The 23,616-nt window shown below is 47.1% G+C and overlaps 1 protein-coding gene across 4 annotated transcripts in view; it reads left to right on the top strand.

Moving 5' to 3' along the window:
• The first annotated feature begins 409 nt into the window (after positions 1 to 409).
• LOC135896932 (uncharacterized) overlaps positions 410 to 23,616 on the top strand; it is a 159,491-nt gene continuing 136,284 nt past the window's right edge. Inside the window, exon 1 of one of the 4 annotated variants that reach the window (XM_065425469.2) lies at positions 410 to 778. The gene's annotated coding sequence lies outside the window, so the exon portion shown is untranslated. The remainder of the gene's footprint in view (positions 779 to 23,616) is intronic. The other 3 variants (XM_070530772.1, XM_070530769.1, XM_070530773.1) reach the window with 3 other exon arrangements.

The following is a 23,616-nucleotide window of genomic DNA, read 5'->3' as shown; positions in this document are numbered from 1 at the left end:
TGGAAACCTTGTAGCGCCAGCGTGAGGATACCGAGAATTGGTTCGGTGAGTCTACAGCAAACGTTGAAGAGTGAACGTACGATCGGTCTCGTTCACGCACGTTTGTGTGCGGATTGCGCATTCCTCCTCTGCATGTAAAAAAAAAATTGCAGTTGTTCCGATTGAAACTGCATTCGGTAAACAATTTTGTTAACGCGTGCGCACACGACATGAACGTCTCGCTGAATTTTGCGACCCGAGGAATCGCGGGTGCTTTCCGATGCTTTCCTACAGCCGATGCTTTCCACACCGATGCTTTCCTACACCCGTTTTCTCGATGCCAGCGCCCTGGGTGTCACGGTGGTCGTGCGCGCCGAGTAGCGTGCCACCGGCGAACGAGCGGCAGCCGCCTGCCAGCGTCACGTGGCCCGACGTCACCGTGCGGCGGCGTCGAGCGGCGGCGACTGGCGTCCCGGCGCACTCGTGGCCTGCTGCTGGCAAGCGCCGGCTACTGCTGCCGCCGCAACGTGATCGGCCACCCGTGGGTTTATCAGGCGCGGCTAGCGCGCCCATATCGCTCGCTTGACGCGCTGCGCGCGGCTTCGTGTACCGCTGCGGGCCCAGGCTCAGCGCCGCTGGCGTCGGGCGCCCCACGCACAGCGGCTACTCCGAGCGCCCGTGTTGAGCTCCGCACGTGGACACCACCGCAGCCGTGTTGACATCGCCGACGCCGCGTCCTCAGGGATTACCGCGGCCGTGACCGAGGAGGAAGGCCTCCGAAGCGTCAAGCCGCGGCCAGGTGAGGTCGAGGAGGAGTTGGGCTCGATACCCCGATGTGACCAAGTCCCGCAAAAAAAAGTAAGAACGGCAAAAGCAGAAGAGATACGCTGGGCGTGCGCTCGTGTGCAGCGTACCTCTTGTTCTTTGTCCATCATTGCGGCGACTCGCTAAAAACGGATTCACCAATGTCGCACTCAAATTTTGGGGCGTTGATCGCGGCCTCGGATGTGTTCGAGAATTGCCGTCACCACCACTGCTTGTCACCGTGGCTCGGGGCATCCCGTGAGAACATCGCCGCGAGCCACGGTTATCGCAGCGGCCCGCAAACAGCTCCTCCGAAAGAAAAAAAAAAAGATGGCCGCAGTTCCCAAAAGTGCGCCTTCCGTGCTTTTTTCCCGATGAAAACAAACTTAATTTCATGTTGCCAACAGCAGCCGGGCTAAGGCTTTTAAATACGGCGTCCGAATAACGGACCGCGTGACTCGGCTTTTCGGTCTCCGGGTGATACTATATCTCGCTTGATGCGCGTACCATGCATAGCTGTAGGGCCGTCACTTAGGTACCGTGATTCTGGGAATTCACTGTAAACGGTATGTTAACGCATGAATGCTTCAAGTTTGTTTTCTTCCGTATTTTCCTTTTCGCTACATGATCGATCCAGTGTCGAGATAATTTGAGCTCACTTTCATGTGATTCGATTATTGGTCTGCCGCCAGGATAGGTAAAGCCCTTGAAGCGTATGCCTTATAAACATTGCATGAGCGCAGGACGTATGTACAAGACGCGTAGGTTGTCACCCGTCATTGCACTTGAGCTGAAGTCGTTTTCGACAAAGGCAGCACGAGATTAACTCCACAAAGTAGAACGTAACGCTTTCGCTACTGTTTGAGACCTTCAAGTCCTGATTTGAGCGCGGCAAGCTTACTGCAAAGCCCATGCATAATGGGATTTTTGTATATGCTGGAGCAAATTTTCAGTTGCGTGTAGTTCAGGAAGCTGTTTATTATTCGATTACTGTACTAATTAATTTTTTACTCTAACAACATTTTGTTTTTCCTGCGAATGTACTACTATCCATAACCAGAAATAAAAGACGTTGCTCTGAATTTCCTTGATGTCGAACGTTGTTTGGGCTTTATGGGGTTAAGAAATATCAGCTTACTGGCCGTGAAATGCAAAAATCGACGCCCGCATACTTAATGTATTTAAACTCATCGCGTTAAAGCTGTCGGCTGCACGTTAAGAACAACCGTTAGCAACAGTCACACGAATGTCTGTCAGTCTGAACTTTTTGTTTGGTGTGTTCTCTCAAGTTTCACACTGTCTTTTTCTTCTTTTTTTGTAAGCAGATAACGTCTGGCGTTATAGACTTGGTAAACTGATTCGAATCTAAGGTGTCAAAAGACACTTTTCCGCGCTCCGTGTCGTAAGCAGTCCGGTGTCAGGCAAACGCACTTCTCGGTTACCTCCGGCAGCGCGAGCCACCGAGCGTTACCTCCAGTGGTGATGCACGTAAACATTCTTGCAATAATAATTAATCGACACGGGGCTGCTGTCCACTCGCATGCGCCTACCAGAACTGCAGAAACGAGGCTTTAAAGCCGCAGTGAGCGCCGAGAATATTATTAAACGCGCATTTTATAAAACGCCAGTAAATCTTCTCCCATCTTCATTACTGTGGCCTCTGGGCAGCATTACTTCGCGCGAAAGTTGCGAGTTCAGGCTTCAACTTTCTCCGGCCTGCAGCAAATAGAACTAAACAGCGCGAAACGTCTAGCATCGGAAATCGGCCGCTCGGGGCACAGCGTATCGACAAATTCATGCATACCTCTGTCAATATAGCTGCAGGCGTAGTATTGAATATTCTCGCAGCGTTTCCCACACTTCGATTTCATATTCGCGCTACCTGTGTTTCTGGTAGTCCTAGCGCCGGAGGGCGCTGATAAAAGAAAATGTCGTGAATGACGTTTTTTTATGCTAAACTTGCGAGTAGCATTGACGATGCTGCGTGCGCTGGTGGAGAACGGGAGGGAAATGCGGCGGCACATGGCCGGGTACAATGAACTTGCTGCAGACGTCGCGTTGCACTGTTTGTCCTGACCTTCTCATCTGTGGTTTCGTACTTTTTGTTTTTTGTTAAGCGACGTGCTTCATGAGACAAAAGTTCTATTCCGACGTTTCTGTTGTGACACGCACTTTTCAATACATCCAACTGGTCCGTTCTTCCTGTGCCGCAGTCACTCGCTACAGCCGCGCCTACGGATAATACACGCATGTAGGACCCCCGCCGTGCGATAGATTGGTCTCGAACGCTTGTCGTGTAATTGGCAGCAGTTTGTCCATTGCAGCATGTCTGCGTGATGACAATTTTCTTCCTATCTGTTCAACATCGCTTTGCAGCTGTTCAACACTGTTCAATTAAGGATCGTTAGATGCGATATGCCTAGCAAAGTCAACCGTGCAGCCATATATACAGGGCCTCCCAGCTAACTTTAGCCAGAGTTAAAAAATATGCAAATGTCACGTAAATGGGCAGAGCAATAGTAATATTGTTTGCCGTCACTTGGAAATACTTAAACTATATTTTTCATTCCGCCTAACTAGACCATTAATCTTGATTGATTAATAAACTTTTCGAATATTATAGTTAGATGAAAAGTGTCAATGAGAAAATTGTAGACGGAAATGCAAAACTCCCGATACAGCTTTCTGCTGCTCAACGCGTGTTTTTGCGAGCGTGAAAGAAGCCCGCGAAAGTTCCTCGAGTGGCCTGTCGCGCAGCAATTGGGCGCTCGCTCCCTACGTTTCTCGAAATTACAAAGAAATGAAAAAAGTTTGCTTTATGGGCTTAAATATTTTGTCAAATAAACGATTTCAGGCATAGAAAGCGCACCTGAATTGATAAAAAAATAAACATTTGTGCTTCGCATTGTTGCTGCTAGCCTCGCCATTTGACAGCTGCCAGAGGCAGAGATGCATAACGTATTACCTCATCAGTAAGGTTAATTATTATGAATGCTTCCGTGGTGTATTTGTTGTTTGTTTCGTGCAACCCATGCGTGAGCTGAAGCAGGCTAAGTGGAATTTTGAAGCACCGTTAGAGCAGGTTATTGGATTTTCGATAGATGTACATAAAAAAAGAAAGAAAAAGTCGTATACTGTAAGATACTTCTGCTGTTACAGTGGCGCATTATTATATGTACTGGAGTAAGAATATGCAAACTCGAACATTTCTACCTTAAGAATGCATCCTTTTCTATGTGTTAATTTAAGCAGGTTTTCATAAAAGAACGTTGCTGTTTCTATAGCAGAACCAGCGACGAGATGTTTTTCCCAAAACGTGCTTCAAAACAGCAGACGAAACTGATTTTTTTTTCTCCCGCACATTGATAGTAGCAATTACTTGTATTAATCGAAAAAAAAAAAGAAAACGAGGTGGCTGATGGCTGGGGTTTGGGTGCATCAAAGCTTTTCCAGCGTGTCCCGTTGGACCCGCCTCCTGGTGGTGATATCACATAACTTTAGGTAAACGATTCAACAACAGCCAACATGTCTTAGTGATATACGCTGCTTCAATATGAAAGACAACTTGCGTCAACCTCTGCGCTGAACTTGCAAAATGTTCTGTTCAGGCGATGAGCAAGATGGGAAACCTTTTGCAAGGAAGCTTGCGTGCATCCGTGAGAGGGCGGCTATCATTACGTGCTTGCCCCATGGCAACAGTGAACCACACATAAAAGCTTAAAGGGACATCAAATGTACTTGCGAAGCCAAATAGGCCGAGTAAGTGGTGAAAGAAAAAAACAAACCACGGAGCATTCTATTCGCTGTCATCTGAAGTCTTCACCAGGTGCTCTGAGTATATAATTGTATGGTATATATGCAACAGCCTTCAGACATGGTAGAACAACAGCGCTGAAACACGGACAGACGGAAGAAACACAGGGCCGTCGCTGTCCTGTGTTCTTCCGTCTGTGCATGTTTCAGCGCTGTTTTTCTAGCATGGACGCATTCCAACGAGCTCGCCTTCAGACCCTTTCACGCCTTCGCACAACCACTTGGCGATTTCAGGGCACCGCGCTGCTGGTGATGGGCTTTCGTGCATCCTTGCTTGTCTTGTATGTAGCTGATGGTTCGCTTATGTGATGAGTGATAACAAAGACGATGTCGAGGCGCAGGCGTACTTCGTGGAGCCGAAATTGCGTGGGTACACAGCATTTCTCAGTCGTGTGGCACGGCCCAGATATATATATATATATATATATATATATATGTATGTATATTTCTGCTGTCCTCGACTGCGCTTCCGTTTCCTTGGCATCCATGCCATTCTATAGCTCTAATGATCCACCGGCGATATCGGCCCCACGCAATACAAGGCCTGTCCAGCACCATTTCTTTCTCTCCTAATATCAGCTAGACTATCGGCTGTACCGATTTGTTCTCTGGTACACACCGCTGTCTTCCCGTCTCTCAACGTTACACCTAACATTTCTCGTTCTGTCGCTTTTTGCGCAGTCCTTAACCTGTTCTCGAGCCTTGTTAACCTCCAAGTTTCTGCCCGATATGTTAGCACCGGTAGGATGGAATGATTCCACGCATTTATTTTCAATAACAGCGGTAAGCTCCCAGTCAGGATTTGGTAATGCCAGCCGTATGCACTCTAACCCATTTTTATTCTTCTGTAAACTTCCTTCTCGTGAGTAGGGTCTCGTCTGACTAATTGGCCTAGATAAACGTACTCCTGCACAGACTGTAGAGGCTGACTGGAAATCATGAATTCTTGTTCCCCTGCCAGGCTAGTTAACATTGCCTTTGTCTTCAGCATATTAATCTTAAATCCTATTCTTACACTTTGCCGGCTAAGGTCCTCAATCACTTGTTGTAATTCATACCCAGTGTTGCTGAACAGGACAATGTAATCTGTAAACAGAAGGTTGTTGAGATATTCGCCGTTGATCCTCACTCTTAAGCCTTTCCAGTTTAATATCTTGAATACAATTCCTCTAAGCATGCAGTGACTAGCATTGGAGAGATCGTATCTCTTTGCCTGACCCCTTTCTTGATAGGTCATTTTGTGCTTTTCTTGTGGATAAGCAAGGTAGCTGGGAAATTTTTGTAGATATTTCCCAAGATATTCACGTTGTTAGGATTGGGGGCTCAATCCCATCGCTTGTAACCCGTTGTCAAGATTGGAGTCCGGCATGAATAAGAAGGTAGCTGGCCCATGCTGTCGTCCAACATATCCACGCTGAGGACGTTGATGAAGGGAAGGACTGCTTCTCATCGAGAACGAGGAATATGGGTTTATTTACAGTATCTACATCAGTCTAGCATGACTGCTTGAGAAAGTGCACTGAGCCGCCGCACAACAGCGGATTATAAACACTCGGTCCCCCCCTCGATCCCAAGGTGACGGAAACGTTCGTCCTTCATCGTAAACAAGCCGCCTCTCTGCGGGACGGTTTACACACACACACTTCCGCACAGGTTCACGGTCCGGAGCCAACGTCAGACGGACTTCGTAGATCTTGGGACTTGTGTCAGGAAAGGTGCCTTTTATTCTCCGAGCTGACCCCCGCAGCGTGGCCGGGTGCCCATTGTCTTGCGTCTTGGACGGCGCGTGGGAAGGAGCCTCGAACTACGTTCCCGCGAGCACTCCCCCGCTCGCGGCAGACCAGGGCGGCGGTGACGGGCTCAGTAACAATAGTTGGCTCGCCGATCGCATTCAGTCACAACGGCGACGAGGCTAGAGCGTAACGGTGGCGTTCCAAGAAAGTTGACGCCGCTGTCGCAACTGGCTGGCAAAACTTGCACCTCAGCTGGGCCATTCTTAACAATGTGTCTCCTGCACTCCTTGATTACGCAGTTTCTCCATGACTTCTGTTACTCTACTAAATCAAATGCCTTTTCATAATCTAGGAAAGCCATATAAGGAGGTTTATTGTACTCCGCAGATTTCTCCATTACTTGATTGATGACATGGATGTGATCCACTGCAGAATATCCCTTCTTGAAGCCAGCCTGTTCTCTTGGTTGATTAAACTGTGAACCTGTTTCTATTGGAAATTATCTTGATGAATGCTGAAAGCAAGCTAAGGGGCCTATAACTATTCAGTTCTTTCCCGTCTTCCTTCTTATGGATTAGTATAATGTTGGCATTCTTCCAGCTGTCTGGTACATTTGAGTCATGAAGCATTGCATATAAAGGGCTACAAGCTTTTAAGCACGATATATCCTCCATCTTTAATTAAATCGACTGCTATTCCACCTTACCCTTCCACTTTCTGGCGGGGCATGTCTTGCAAGGCCCTTCTAACTTCATTACTATTTCTAAAGAGAACCTCTGTATTACGTAGTTCGCAGCGTGCATTGTTGGGCACATTGCTATGCGTATTGAAGTAAGGTCTCGGGCGCAAATTAATACGAAGTCAAACCCTTCACTGGACTGGAATGCCCGTCCTTTCAAGCGGAGTTGGACAGGCCGTGCAACGTGAACTGAAACGCAGTCAAGGATGGTAATCTATTTAAACGGATGAGGGGTGCAGAAGTTTGCAGGCTTAGGATCAGATCGGCTGTTCGCACGCAGAGCAGGGGTAACTATAAGGATAAGGCGGTTTGGATAACAGTCTTTCGCCCTGCAGTGCGCTGAAATTCGTTTATGATAATGAAGATGATGATGATAGTTCTTATGACGCTTACTATAAGTAGTTCAGACGAATACATATGTGCGCCTTCTACGTACAGATGGCATCTCACATAGCGGAACCGTGAATAGTTTATGGCGAAGGCGCCTAATGTGTCACTAACAAACATCAGCGATGACAGGACGTCGCGTCTGCCTTCTCCGGAAGAAACCTAGCAGCCGTAACAGTGGTACACCCTCGCCGCCACCCTGAGCTGCAGGCGGGTTTAGCCAGACAATCTAGTGTGAGAGTCGCCACGAACACAAAACGCGGACGAGTGTCACCAAGAGTCCGCCCGCGGCGGTGGCTCGGTGGGGCGCTCCGTTGATGAGCACAAGGTCACGGGTTCGGTTGCTGGCCGCGGCGGCTACATGTCGACGATTGCGAAATGACAAAAAACGAAAAAAAGGAAAGAAACTTGGGTACACAGGTTTAAGTGCACGTTAAAGAAATCTAGATAATCCAAATTTATTTGTAACCCTCTACTACGGCGTCTCTCATGGTTGTTGCTTTGGGACATTAAACACCATGAATCAACCGATCACCGAGGAATCGTACGGGAAAGTAGTCACGCAGGAAAGCGACGAGTAGGTACGTCGCTACCGAGCGATGCTGGTTCCTTTCGGAAACACCTAGCGAGGTGCCAGAAAGGTGTTCGACGCATTGAAAAACGTCGTAGTAGAGCGCGTCTGATGCGTAAGCTCTCGCAGATACTCTTGTTCATCTCTGGAAAAGTAAAAGCTGAATACGGCGCACATAGGGGCGTTTTTGTCATACATGGGCCATATATGCTGCGCTACAACCTCTCTCTATGCACCCACTCACTCGTCTACAAACAAAAAACAAACAAACCAGCAAGCAAGCAAGCAAGCAAAGCGGTAGAATACATATTGTAGCGGCTTTCTTCATCTTCGTCGCCGGTGCGGTTTATGGCGAAGGTGCCTAATGTGTCACTAACAAACATCAGCGATGACAGGACGTCGCGTCTGCCTTCTCCGGAAGAAACCTAGCAGCCGTAACGGATCCCGTCGGTCTACGAAATGGGGCATTACGTGGCGAGAACACCTAAAGCTATGACTGCTTTAGTGACCGGCAGATTGCAAAGGAGTACTTGATTGCCGTGTTAACACATGAAGCTGACCCAGCACGCCTAACGGACTCTTGGTCTCGGGCCAGCCAGCCTTCTCTCACTTGTTGGCATGACTCATTGTTCGAGCTGTCCTTGAAACTGCTTCGCCAAAAGCACAAACACACGCCTTGTCATCGGAACGAGCAATTAATGTGCCTTTTTTTGTTTGTTTTTCATTTCTTTCTGTACTGGCGAGTTAAAGCGAACGTTAAATGATGTTTAACGATTTTAGGATCTCTTGTCCTCTGGGTTTGGAAGCCTGGGTTAGTAAGCATGGGCTTGGATGCCTTTGGGTGTGGGTGTCCTGCGCAGCACGACGACAACGACAGCTTTCGAATCTTGTTGTAGAGTCTGAGAGTCGTGGAACATGCATCGCACGTATTGTGGGCGCTAGCCAACCACATGCACATGCAACGACCGCCTCTGGTCGCAGAGAGAGCGCTTTGTCCGCATCCAAGTACTACTTAAAAGTTGCTGTATTCATACGTTGAAATCACAGCTTCTGCTTCTCTATATAGAATACATCTGGGCAAGCAGACTTCGATGCCAGGAAATAATTGTAGGCTCCTCAATGCACTTACCCAAAGTACCTAGAACGCCGAGGCTAGCGCGACCAACCGGGCAAACGCCTGCCGTGCAGACGACCGACTGTCTGCGCGGGTCTCCCATAGGTTTACATGGCGCGTCGATTGCAGTCGCCGTGTCCGCTTCGATTCTGATTTGTTGAAAACGGTCCCGCTTGAACGGAAGAAAATCAATCTCTTGGATTCATTGCCCTTTAACGCTGCGACGCAGGCGTCGGCTTTCTTTTTCAGTGACTCTTTGAGCTGTTCCAGCTAGCTGCCGATACGACGCCCAATCGTGCCTGATTGCATGCGCTGTCAGTGAATCAACTCCTTTTATTCGCTGATGGAGTACAGGACAGTGGACCTAGCCCTATGTTGCGCTGACATAGAACACGTCAGTGAGCCAGTGAAATAACTGTTTGCTCTGTAGGTGCGTCCGTTAAGCGTAAGCAAACTTGCCCATTTGTTGGCATTATTGGCGACAAACCACTCGGCGTCTGTGGCTCCGTATGCAAAGTGTGCGCAGCGAGCGAGCGAGAGAAAGAGAGAAAAAAGAACGTATTTGTTGTTGTTGCTGCTGAGCCGGCTGAGTAAATATTTACGCATGGCACTAATGAGTTGAGAAGAAGAAGAAGCGCCGAGCAGTGCAGACGTGGAAGCATCGGCTCCGTTTCTTTTTCCATGCTCCGCTTGCCAATTTTGAGAGTACAACGAAAAGAAGCATACCACTGGATCCACGAAGCGACGGCGAATCGACTGACACCAAGATTCGAGGTGGGGCTCCTATTTTCACAATTTTACAGAACCTTTTCTGCTCCTAGACGCCGACTTGAGCTTAGCGGAGCTAAGCTTAGTGAGGAGTAGGGCCCTTGTTGGGCCTAGTGAGCCCACCTGCCCGCAGGCATGGCGGATACAAGCATGGAGGATGACGATTTTTCTGGAAATGAAAGAAACAATGGTCAGGAAGACTTCGGCTGGCAAGTCGTGGCTGGCCGAAGATCACGAGCTAGCACAAAGGCTGTGGATGAGGAGAGCACATTGCCACGCAGTCAGCGAGATCATGGCGCCAAGAAAACCGCCGTCGGTGGAATCATTAAGAATCGGGTTATCAGAGCTTCGAGAATGCCTCAACTGCCTGAGGAGCACAGCAAGATCATTATACGGCCTCGAGGAGGGCTCAATTTGAACAAGGTGAGCACCACCACGATTGGTTCTGCAGTCATTGAGGCGTCCGGCCTAACGGAAGACGAGGCCCGTGAAGCTGTTGTCTGCCCAAACTTCACGCAAAATATCATCGTAGTCAGCACACCTAAGCCCGAACATGCTGCGAAGTACGTCAGAATCAAGTCTTTCAAGATCATGGCAGCGGAATACGAGGTAAATGCATACGAAGCGGCACCACATGCCACATGCAAAGGCGTCATCCGAAGAGTGGACATCAGAGACTCCCAAGCTATGATAACAAGAAATATCGTGCATGACTTGAACCCGCTTGCGCTGGCTGCTAAGCGCATCAAGACGTCGGAATCGGTCATAGTACTTTTCGATGGACTCAAAGTGCCAAATTTTGTCAGGTATGGATCCACACTAGTGAGATGCTACCTTTACAGGAAGCAATTCGACGTCTGCTTCACCTGCGGAAGGGTCGGGCACCGCTCTGATGTGTGTCCAACACCTGACTTTGTTCAGTGCAGAGGTTGTGGAACTCGCAACCCAGGAGATGAACATGTGTGTGTACCTAGGTGTAAATTTTGTGACGGCGATCACCCTACCGGCGACAAATTTTGTAAGAAAAGATTTCAAGTCCCTTACGTCGTACGACTCAAGTCGAAGAGAGCGCAACAGGACTCGGTCGTCAACAAGAGCGCACTCGGAGGCGCATCAGCTGGCGCCCAACCATCGCCCCGAGGACAGGGAGCACTCGCGCTCCAGGAGTCGCACCAGATCCAGGCATCGTTCGCTATCCAGGGAGAGAAGGCGCTCCAAGTCAAGGGACGCGCAGGTGCACTTCGTGCAAAGAGACTCAATCCCTGGCGAGAAGACGACGCCAGGAACCACCTGGGCTGACAAAGTCAAAGGTATGGCGAGGGTTGCTGGGGGCGCCTCGGCGGCTGTGGGTGATGACAATGATGCCAGAATAGAGCAATTAATTAAAGAAGTAGCCTCTTTAAGAAAAGCTAATGAAGAATTGACCAGGCAGGTAGTAGAGCTTCGTAAAAAAGAGCAGTCAAGCCCTACTAGTGTAGAGATAGATAGACCTGTGAGCAAAAGCAACGATCCAGGGGAATCCAGCTCCCCTGCCCCTAAAAAGAGAGCGGTGAGTTCCGAGGGTGATTCAGTCTTCTCAGCCCTCAGTGAAATAAAAGAGGCAATTAAAGCGTTAAGAGAGACAGTGGAAACGACCAACTTTAAAGTGGACAAATTGTGGAAATGGAGGCTAACGGCAGAGAAAAGACTTAGGAAAATGGAGGCGCGAGGGGATGACGACGATGAGTATCTGCCATCGGAGGCGGATAGTATAAAGTCCATTCCTGGATTGTCGGGGGCCACCACAAAGAGGAAAATAGCAGGTAATAGAAAGGCATCCTCACCTAATAACAATGGACAGTAATCATGGATTTAACGTGTGGCAATGGAATTGTCGTGGGTTCCAACACAAAAAAGCCGCACTGCAACAGGTGATCAGGTCATCTGAGGCCATGCCAAAGGTAATTATGCTGCAGGAAACCTTAGCGGACGAAATTAAGCTCACTGGGTACAAAGTTATATGTAGAGACAAAAGAATGGGGAGGGGGTTGGCGACCCTCATTGACAAAAAGTTGCCGTACATTGAGCATGAGATTCACCTTAGACATTCCAGGTTTGAATTTATTCTAGTTGAGATTATACTTAAAAGAAACAGAGGTAAGACGCAAAGCATTTTTTGCTTGAATATTTACAGCAGTCCTAACGACATGAGACAAAGGTTTAGAGCACTCTTCAACAAGGTGCTTTCGGTTGCCAAAAACTCCCCTCTCATTATTGGAGGGGCTTTAATGCTCCCTATCATACATGGGGATACGCTTGGAACACAAAGAAGGGAGAGGAGCTATGGAGTCTTGCCATGGATCTGGGATTATGCTTGATTACTGATCCTGCGTATCCCACCCGTTGTGGCACTTCCACAAGCAGGGACTCCACGCCAGATCTTACTTTTGTGAACAATTCAAGAGGAGCCAATTGGGAAAATTCAAACTTGGATCTCGGAAGCGATCATTACATCATACACATAACCATACGCATACCGAGACAGGAAACAAGAATCTTCAAATTCACTGATTGGGATCACTTCAGAAAAATTAGGGCGAACAGAGGGACAGTGGGGCCTCCACATGCCGAGCAGGAGCACCTTCAGACATGGGTCATCCAGCTCAGAAAGGACGTCAAGGAGGCCACTAAAGAAATCAGGACAGAGGAAAATATTGAAGCTATGGACAGCAGGCTGGCGCATCTGATTGAGGCCAAACAGGCTATATTACAGAGATGGAAAACGCAGAGACTTAACAGAAGGCTAAGAAAAAAAATAGCGCAATTAAACAGAGAAATTGATGATCATTCGAAGACCCTCGTGAAGCAACAGTGGGATGAGATCTGTAATTCGGCTGATGGTAGAATCAAACATGGAGGTAGCTGGAACCTCCTCAAGCACTTGCTCAACGAGAATGAAACAAGGACAAGCAAGAGAACAGCTATAGCTAAGTTGGTTCATCAGGAAAGCCAAGATAAAACAGAGAAAGATATCATGGATAGTCTCGCAGCCAAATATCTCCCACTTAAACAACCAAACGAAGGAGAGGAGAGCCCCGAGTATACGGGAGGCATATGTGAAGAACTTGACCGGGACTTCACTGAGAGTGAAGAGAGGGCCGCTCTTCACAGTCTTAATGGTAGATCGGCGGCTGGACCTGACGGAATAACTAACAAGATGTTAAGAAATCTAGATGATGCATCAATCTATTATCTAACTGAACACTTCAATGAATGTTGGAGAAAAGGGGTATACTCAGAGGAATGGAGGGTGGCCAATACTATCCTCATACCAAAGCCAGGCAAACAACTCACTCTAGACAACCTCCGTCCTATTTCCTTAACGTCATGTCTAGGCAAAGCTATGGAACATGTCATCCTAAATCGACTCACAAAATACGTTGAGCAGAACGAGATCCTCCCATACAACCTGATCGGCTTTCGTCCAGGGCTGTCAACTCAGGATGCTATGCTGCTGATCAAACATCAACTTATACAGGCTAGCCCAGCGCATACGAAAGCTCTTTTGGGATTGGATGTGGAAAAAGCTTTTGATCGTATAAAGCATAAGACAATACTTGACGTTCTCTCGGAGATGGGTTTGGGTAAGAGACTTTTTAACATGATTAAGGACTTTCTTAGAAATAGAACTGCACAACTCATGCTGGGTGAGCTTAAATCAGAAGCTAAGAATTTGGGAAATAGGGGCACTCCACAAGGGGCTGTGCTCTCACCCATGCTATTCAATTTAGCAATGTCCAAGGTTGCAAGAAATCTGGAGAAAATTGAGGGTATACGTTATGTGATATATGCCGACGACATAACCATATGGAGTGCCAAGGGCAATATAGGACAGACAGAGAATAGATTACAGGAAAGTTTATACGTTGTAGAGAACACACTGAAAGCCATGGGGTTGAAATGCTCGGCAGCCAAATCAGAACTCTTAGTCATTAAACATTGCAGAAAAGGTCGTAAACCAAGAGGTTACATTCCGGAAGATGAGCCAAGAGTGTGCTTATATACTCATGAAGGATCCGCAATCAGGCTGGTTGAAAAAATCAAGGTTCTTGGGTATCACATAGACGGAAACAATACTAACTACATAACAATACAACATATCTCGAATAAAACAGATGAGGTCATTAGGTTACTAAGGAGAATTACCAATAGACACAGAGGCCTGGGAGAAGACAGCGCTTTGAGGATAATACATGCCTTTGCTCTCTGTCACTTCACTTATGTGGCTGGATTATTCAAATGGAAGCAGGCAGAACTTAACAAACTTAATGTGATGCTCAGGAAGCTCGTTAAAGTAGCCCTAGGTATACCCAGTAATGCTGCAACCGACAAACTCATGAGTCTAGGGGTGCACAATACAATGCAAGAAATTGCGGAGGCCCAACAGCTAGCGCAACACGAAAGATTGACAAAGTCACGAGCTGGCAGGAACATATTACAGGCAATAGGTGCAGAACTGAATACATCGAGGAGTCCAATAGAGGCTGAAGTAGAATTAATGACTGAAGTTAGGAGCAAGATCAGAACCAACCCTCTCCCCAGAAACATGCATCCAGAATATAATGTCGAAAGGAGAAAGGCAAGAGCTAAAGCACTCTTGAAGGAAATAGAGCAGCAGAACCAACTGGCAGCTATAGTTGATGCCGCCTGGGTGAACGGTAAAGAAGCCTACACGGCCATTGTATCAAATTATCAAGGGAAGGTGCAAGACGCTCTCACAATTTTTACCAAGGACCCCACGGTGGCGGAACAAGCGGCAATTGCTCTAGCCATCAGGAGTAATAAGTGGGCCTTCATTTACAGTGATTCGAAAACCGCTGTAAAGTGTTTTGATAAAGGCTACGTAGCTGGAGTTGCAGCTAAACTTTTTGAAAACATTGTGATTATGACAACTGAAATCCGATGGTTTCCTGCGCATATGGGGAAAGTGGACGAGACTCGGGTAAACCTCAATGAGGTTGCTCATGACTTGGCACGAGGACTTGCTAACCGTGACAGTCACAACCGAGCCGTTCACCATCAAGCGAGGGAATCCAGAGACCATTTATTAACATACAATGATGTTACCAAACATTACTATTTAGGACGCAGACAATTCCCATTGCCACATTCAAAATTGAACAGGGCTCAGGCAGTCTCACTGCGCTTATTGCAAACGGGTACATATCCCACACCGTACACCATTAATAAAATATATCCAGAGAGGGAGATTAAGATGGAATGCAATGATTGTAATGGCATCATTGGAATCAGACATATGCTGGCGGGGTGTCCCGCGACTCTCCCCAACCTCGTTGAAGAATGGACACAGTGGGAGAAAAGGATTCAAAGCCCATTGTTTCAGGACCAACTAAGGGCAGTCCAGAGGGCCCATGATGTCGCTGAAAGGCTTGGCCTGACAGTGCCAACGTGGGAGCGGCCCGCCTTGGCTTGAGAAGTCGAGCCTCCGGACCTCAGTACAATAAACGTTTTCACAAACACACTAATGAGTTCGTTGTTGAGGGTGGGGTAAGTATTTTCTAAAATAAACGCAGACACTATCGCATTGCTGAAGTCGTATGAAGGTCGACCGCGTATCGACGACCTGGACTGACATAGGTATCCTGCGGTGCAACGAGCAGCTGCTTTCTTATTCGGCTCACTGGACTGCTTTTCGCACGAAAGGCAAGATCGGACTAGCAACTACATGCGTTATAACGCACACATATAGGACCTTGGAATGCGTTGACAAAAAGGTGACTATAAGATTCCTTTTACACGCGGGAAATCGTGCATGTATAGTTGCAGACGGGCTGCTGCATTAACATTAGGTTTAGAGAGCACAGGCACACGAACGCTCCATTCACCAGCGAATTTGGCGGTGCACTGCGCATAGTGCGGCTGCAATCCTATATTCCAAGAAACCAAGACATTGGCTATTTGCTGTTCGAATAAAGCACAAGAAATCCTCGAAGCCGCCTTCAGTGGCACTGGGAGAACCAGCTTTTAAATGCGTTGACAAAAACTATGCGTATAAAGCAGTCCTTGTCATGGCGGAAGTGCTAATATGACTACATCTTATCTCTTATTATGCAGAGGTCTTTTTATTTATCATTGTGGCCCCTTGTATACTTGAAGTGCGCGTGCGAAGGTTAAACAGCCGACAGTTTGCGCAGTTGTTCGCCCTTCTTGCAATTCGTGCGGAAACCAGTGCAGTAAATCGAATGATCTCGCACCAATTCTAGCCTTATTTGACGGGTTATTGAGTTGCTTTCTAGCGAAAGCTGTGAGACGGGCTTTCATCATGCCCTCTATACCCCCATTATTGTAATTCACAGAAAGAGAGAGAGAGAGAGAGTAATGGCAAGGCTGGAAGGTTAACCAGACGCGTCGTCCGGATTGCTACCCTGCACCGGAGAAAAGGATAAAAGGTCTCCAATCGCGGAGAAACAAAAGAGTAACTGTAGAAAAGAATCTCGAACTACTAATTTCTGACTCCTTCAGTCTCGACATACAGCATACTTTCGACTCGGATACAGGAAGCGCGTACTTGGAAAGGTGATTTATTAAAAATACTACGTCTCCACATTCTGAAGATGCCGGTTTGAATCATGTCGCAACGTACGTTGGAAACTCTTTTTGTGGCCTCTGTGGAAGTTTCTCGGGCCTCAAAATTGAGAAGACAACGGGCTGACCAGCAATATGTTTCTATTTTTTCAGAGGCAGTGCCATAGCATTGCTTTGACGGTGCATCTTGCTCATCCGCGCTGAACCACCTTTCTCTCGAGTGCACATCATACCAACTTTTTCTTTGTGCATGAATTGTGCGAAAATTAAAATCACACAAAAAAAATGCGCCGAAAAGCAAAGACGGGAGTGTCTGTGCCGTTCTATATTCGTGTCTTAGGTTTCACGCTGTTGTTCAACTACGACTCGTTTTCGAGCTTCCTAAGTTTGCTGCTTTTCTAAACCTTTTCTTCGTTTTATGTTTACGCGGGGGTGGCCACCATCACTATACAGTGTCTTCTCATATACGCCGGAATTTCCCATTGCCTGGGTTTTCCACTGCCTCAGTACATTGCACACATACTGCAAAGCCTTGCGAAAGAGCGACGATGACTCATTTCTGCCAGGAGCAGTTGAGTGTAGCTTGTAGCCACTTCCTTTCTAGCTCGCATCAGCGCGTCATTTAGACTTGGAGCGAGTGCACCCATGTCGCGTGACAGCAGCAGTACGAAAGTTGAGCTGGTGTTATCTTTGCCGAGATTTCGGGGGTAACGTCGAGTCGGGATTTGCTCGTGCTTAGACGCTGGGTTCCTGCAAGCCATTCATTCTACCTTTACGGTCGCGATCCGAGTGCAGAGCGAGGTCGAACGTTACACGAACGTGCCGGAGCGCTGAGTGATTTCTCACAACGCAGCGTCTTGTAACTGCTGGCTTCTTTCTCCTAAAACCACCGGTGTCGACTTTGACACAGCGAGTGTCTGTTCGTAAGGCCAAGCGAATCGGTGCCATGCGTATTCGTACAGACGTCTGATGGCGGCTGTGCACATTTGCGACTATGGAAACGGCTACGCCACAGTTGCCGGCCCGCTCACATCATTTAGCGCACACTGTCGGTGCCTGTGCCAGAGACAGGCAGTGTATTTTGCGAGACGCGCTATTTCAAGGCATTCCTCGTTGTCGGTGGCGTTTGTGGTTCGGACGGTCCAAGCCTTCTCCCGACTCTCGGCGGGTGTCGAATTTCTGCGCAGCAACTGTCGCCTTCTCCGAGTTTGAGACGAGTGCGAATGTGGACGACCTTGCCAGACGAACGGCGGCGCCTGTCCCTTTACCGGATATCCGGAAATGTTAACCACACGTGATAGCGCTCGAGCTACGGCGGTGGCGGCTTTCGCTTAGTGCGCTATCTGTCTGCGTAGACAACGCAGAACCTTCTTCAGGAAGTGTGCCTATAGGGCCCTTCGCTTTCTTATTTTATTTTAGCCAGAACTCGGAGAATACAGTTTTTTTTTTTTCAGATTAACGGAGAATTTTGATGGACACCGTTGGGCAACGCTCACTGTCAATCATTAAATTTTTTAACGATAAAACCAACTGAAGTAATTAGAACGCACCTTCTTGTGGATCGATATATTTCTTCCTCACTGTGATTTACAAAACATTTCTGTTGAACTTTTCTGAAGTGTTTTCTTTCGTCATTTTTATTGTCTGCGTGAATATGTCTGCGTTCACATCATTTCCGTACCCCTCGACTTTCTGGGTGTATGGAACAGCGGAGCTGTCATATGACGCGAATAAATCGTTTGAGAGTACCGTTTGCGATCGTGGAGTGCACTACACTCATGGCAATCAGTTACGTATTTGTGCTTCAACATTTGTGTTTCAGCGTTTTACTTTTGTCATTCCTCCGCAACGTAACCCAAGGGCAGACCTCCTCACATTGCGGTACGCGCTTGCCAACCATTAGCCAACAAGCTTCCAAGAGTTCTTTAACGCCTTTGTCGACATCAGTGTTGGCAAACATACAGTAAGACTTCCCAATAGCGTCAGCAACAACAATATTGCCAAGTGTGGGGCAGCCTCGGCAACGAAAACGAGCGACAGCGTTGGCAAACACGAGAGACCATTTTTTTCCTTAGTATACATTTTTTTTAATACACTTTGCGACGAGCTCTGAATGCTCGGTTAAAGTTTTGTTTTGTGCTAATTTACTGCGGGGGAGGAGACACTATTCGGGCCACGTGCAATGAAGACGTGATTATATTTATTGTTTTAATTTCATTCACACTTGCTACCTGCGGTGCGTGCTTTATTATTCAACAGCTCACTGGAAATCTCCTTAAATAGTTCATCGCCTTGATCTGAGCTTTGTAAAATATATCTCGCTTCGTCGCTGTCCCATTTGGTGCACATGTAGTCAAAAGTACTGAAAGTTAGATTTGCGAATATCTTCTGACTATTCGATACCAGTGAAGCGAATGGTCTGGATCGGTCGTCTTTATCGATTACTGTTGAAAGCTTGCCGATAGATTTCTCTAGCCTAACACTGTAAAGCTGTTCAGAGCGTGGAAACAGTGGTATCGACACTCTCAACAGCTGCATGCACTTGAAAAAGCGGCTGAAGCGCATCACTCAGCAAGACCTTGTTTTGTGTATTCGGTCTTATTCTTTCTGCGACCTATATTGCCTGTTTACAATTATTCGAGAAATAATTCCATAAATGTCGCAACAGTTCGTGTCTGAAGGTGGCCTTCTGGCAAGAGTCAGGTTTACCCCGTGTTTAGGAGGGAGAAGTGGAAAATCCAGAGACATCGGGTTGGAATCTCATAGAAATTATCTATGCAAATGTCCTCGCAGTATGTATATATGTTATTCGAATGTACTTAGGTTGTCCAAAAGCATTTTTATCAACCGGTCTTGCAATTTCGATTTGCCATGACGGCTTTATGGGCATTTTAAGCACACACTGCGAACTGTTTTGGTCACGTACCAATGAGATCGCCGATTTCTAACGGTACAGCTATCGTTGCATATTACTACGAACCACTCTGACATTTTAAATGCAATATTTTCTTCAGCAATGATACGGTAAATTAAGTGCTTCTTAAACACGGTAAAAATCCTCTCGGAACAATACCACATGCAGTACAAAAATTTCACGCGTTTTCCGTACCATCAATTCTTCCGGAATCAATACCGATTCCACGTTTACGAATCTTTCGAAAGGCTCGTAACGGTAAAGATATGGGATCAGTGGACTAGCCTATGACAGTTACAAACCGGCTATTTGACCGTGCACCTTTAAAGTGTCAGAAACAGCCTTTTCGCCTTCGTAACGTTTTGATGTTACGTTTGACATAAACTGTCATTGACCTCCCTGTCATCAACGCCCTTTTCTTGGAATGCACCGTGTCTGTATTTATACAGCTCTAAGAAAACTGAGAAAGACGTGGAAATTTTGCGGCGTAATTTGTAAATGCGAATATATTTCTTTATTTCAACGTACCTCACAGGCCCCAAGGGGAGCATTGAGTAAGGGGGGCGTGATTGAACAAATGTCAAGAGAAAACAGCTATATGAGCGCTAAAAAATGTGAGAGCTAAAAATGTTTATAATGATCACGTGCTTGCAAAACAGTGTAACAAATAAAAATGCTAAATCGATACAAAGAGTTGTCGGGAAAGGAATGAAAAGAACAATTCACGGTAACATAAAAAGCGATGTAACCCACGCGCAAAATAACGTACATAGCGCGAGCACATAAAGCAAACAAAATGGAAACAACAATAAGAACAACAAAAAGAAAGTCATGACCCATATGTGACACGTATTATATGACATGACATATGTACAGATGAATGTATTTATGATGAAGACTGTAGGTTCAGTAGTTGTCTGAATCTGTCATTGCTCATTTGAGCGACAGTGCTGTTAGGAAGCGAATTCCATAACCGAATCGCTCGTGGTAGAACCGAGAAGTTAAATGCGTTTGTGTCGCCATAAATGCGAGTGAGGCTTAAATCATTATAAAGTCCACGTGATGTGCAAGACGCCTTGCACATCAGAGAGCCCGGGAACGGAAAGTACTTTACGCACTCACGGCCAGAATCGTAGCGTTCATGAACTCATTTTCGGGCTTTATAAATTGCCAAGCGCACTACAGTGCTATGTATTGCAAGTGCGTCAGAAACGAGAATTCTACGATGTGATTGCGCTATAAGGTTATGAAGGACGCCGTATTGGGGCACGTGGGGTCAATTTCGACCACCTGTGGTTCTTTAAGGTGCACACAGCATCGTACACGAGCGTTGTTGAACTCCGCCCCATCGAAGTGCGGCCACCGCGGCCGGTATCGCAGCTGCTACCTCGTGCTCAGCAGCGCCACGCCGTAACCACCGCGGCGGGTAAGATAAACAATAGTAAATTTAGCGCTTCATTTATGTCATGCGAAATGTGCAGCGTAAAGAGGGGGGGCACTTGCACTGATTATTCTGTCAACAGCATGCCGTCATTCACGAATAACGCGATAGCAGCTCACTCGACTGAGGCCGCTCATTGTAGCGCGTTTAGTTTAGCACGTTTAGCGAATCGAAGACAGGTTGCTCAGAGTAACGTTTCGACGCGAGCTGCCTAATCTGATATATTTCTGACGCCAGAAGAGAGCCCAACACATAATGAGTTTTTTTAACAGACCCAATGCACCACATGCACGGCCGGGCTGTGTTTCTGTTTTATGTGAGGTCGCTGCAGTTCCGCTTCCCTGACCTTTGCTTTCGAGTCCCTACAACTTTATCAGCGCGATCTGTAGAAGACAGTCGACCAGCCGAGGGTTTGAATTCATTCGGGTCCTACCTAATCTATACGCTGCAGTAAAAGTAATCTTGTCGGCAGCTGCGGCTTCGAGATGCTAGCGCACAATATCTGCGCGCACCCGGTAGACCGATAAATGGGCCGCTCCTAACAAGCTCGACTTCCGCGCGCACACAGCCCGTGAAAAGACGTGGCCTTGTCAGTCTTTGGTGTCTGGCGTAACTGTGACGCCAGCGGAAAGCCTTTGGTTTTCCGCCGCGACGTCGACGGCGTCGTCGTGTGCGTCCCCTTCTGGGCCGCGCCGTTCTAAGTCTGACGCAGAGCAGAAGGTGTGTGCATCGCGGGCGATATGCCCCGCGAGATGTGTGGAGGCTTCCCCCCGCGAGAACACTCCCGCGCACAGGGCTGCCGCAGCGTTCGACGCGCGGGCTTTTCCGAAAAGACAGACGCTTAGCCCCCGATCCCCCCGATACACCTTCCTGGGCGAGACCCTCTCCTTATTCCGAGCTCGGAAGCCACGTTTCTCGCCTCGGAAGCCGCGTTTCTGTAGGGGTGGCCGACCGTCCTCTGAAAAGTAGGCACTGCACCTGCTTCTATCCGTAATGCGAGTATTTTTTTCGATGAGTGACACGGGTGTTTTATAGCTTGCGATTAGTGCTTTACCATACCGTTCTCGACATCACCAGCACTACCGTCGGCTCATATATGGCGTGGTATAGGCAGCACATGTACCTTCTGCTTTTATTTAATCTTTATTATCTTCTTGCATATTTCAATTCTGCGTGCGTTCCTCTATAAAAATGTTCCGGCTCTGTCTTTTTATTTTGCTTCTGTTTCGCGCCATGCGTCTCCAAATCGATACTGCTACTTAACCGTGAGTGATAAGTTTGCTATCGCCGGTCAGAAAAGAACGAAAGAGAGAGCGAGATTGGTTCCTTCGTCGCAGAGCCGATAACTATGGCAACTATGGTTTCTAGATTATGTTGAGCATACTCTCTACCCCCATCTCTCTTTTTCTCGATTCTTTCTATTCCTCTTCTTCCTTTCCCCAGCGCAGGGTGTCTAACCGGACTCCTGAATAGTTAACATTCTCTCTCTCTCTCTCTCTCTCTCTAGCGCAGACTGCCAAGGAACTTTTCTCAGGTTACTATTTGCGCTTGCTGTAGCCTCTAGTAAAGTCATGTGTTCAGCCCATGGCTGTGCTAGAGTGGTTGAGGTAACCATTTGCCCGCGTACTATACAATTACATGCGCTTCCATTGTTCGTAGTAACTCATCGTTCATGATGAGTAAGTGAGGTCGTTAAAACTGGGCTCGGTTGTTGTTGACTGAGCAGTTACCACTCGTATGACGGCGTTCAGGAAGTCTGTCTTGTCCTACCAAAACAGAAAAGAAAAAGCGCTGGACAATTTATTTTATAAGCGTTCTAGTGATGTACCCACTTTTCGATGTATATCCCAGAATGTCCTCAGTTTTCCACCGCTGTCGTTAGCACATATTTTCGCTTCAATATAAATAAGAAATGTCTTGCGCATGGAAGTTATATTTAACTATTCATTGACGCCCAGTTTTGTAAAACTTTGAGTAAGGCACGTCGCGGATTACCCTCATGCGTCTATCTTTTTTATATTTTTTTACATCCCCTCCAACCGTCAAGAAACTGACCAAGCAGACATTTCGAGCAGTTCAGATAGGATTGAGCGCTGTCTCGTTTTTCATAATCATTGTGATTCATGTTTGAGAAGGTTCAGGTTGATTTGTAGTATTCACTTTTTAAGGAGCAGTTTGAGCAATCATTAATGATTTTGGTCGTCGTTCCTGGATGCTCGTATCCTGTCTAGTACCGAGTTTTTTTTTTTTTTCAATTCGCTGAAGGCTTGCTACTATAGGCATGCTGTTTCATACGTGCAGGGAGCAAGAAGTATACTTGCTCTGTGCATACGTGCTATTTGTGTGCTGTACAGCTCTTCTTGTGTGTGAATTTAATGAACGTTTTGTGGTCTTCGGCCATCATAGGTAGACGTGGCATGGTTGCGAAGCCCGACAGTCACTTTCCGCTGTATGCGACATGTTGAAACTGTCCCCTTCGAATGATTGAAGCGGATGCTCCCACTTAATGTGGTGCCAAGTGAATCGCTGTTATCATAAAGTATTCCTAATCACGAAGGAAGCTTTTCCGAGTTTCCTTCGCCCGATAGACGTCGCTGCGCACAACAGGAGCACCGCAATCATTTGCTTTCTGTGGGGTAGCGGCATTACGGATGCCCACCTGGCTCAACTTGTCTGTTTCTTGCCGAGTAAAGAAAACTGTACTGAAACGCACGACATTGGATAACTTATTAAAGGCGGGATAAAAAATACTCATCACTAGTTTAACT

The sequence above is a fragment of the Dermacentor albipictus genome, chromosome 1 (genome assembly GCF_038994185.2).
Source record: "Dermacentor albipictus isolate Rhodes 1998 colony chromosome 1, USDA_Dalb.pri_finalv2, whole genome shotgun sequence".
Classification (NCBI taxonomy): domain Eukaryota; kingdom Metazoa; phylum Arthropoda; class Arachnida; order Ixodida; family Ixodidae; genus Dermacentor; species Dermacentor albipictus.
Note: the sequence above shows the minus strand (reverse complement) of the source record. Positions and strands in the feature narration are given on the sequence as shown.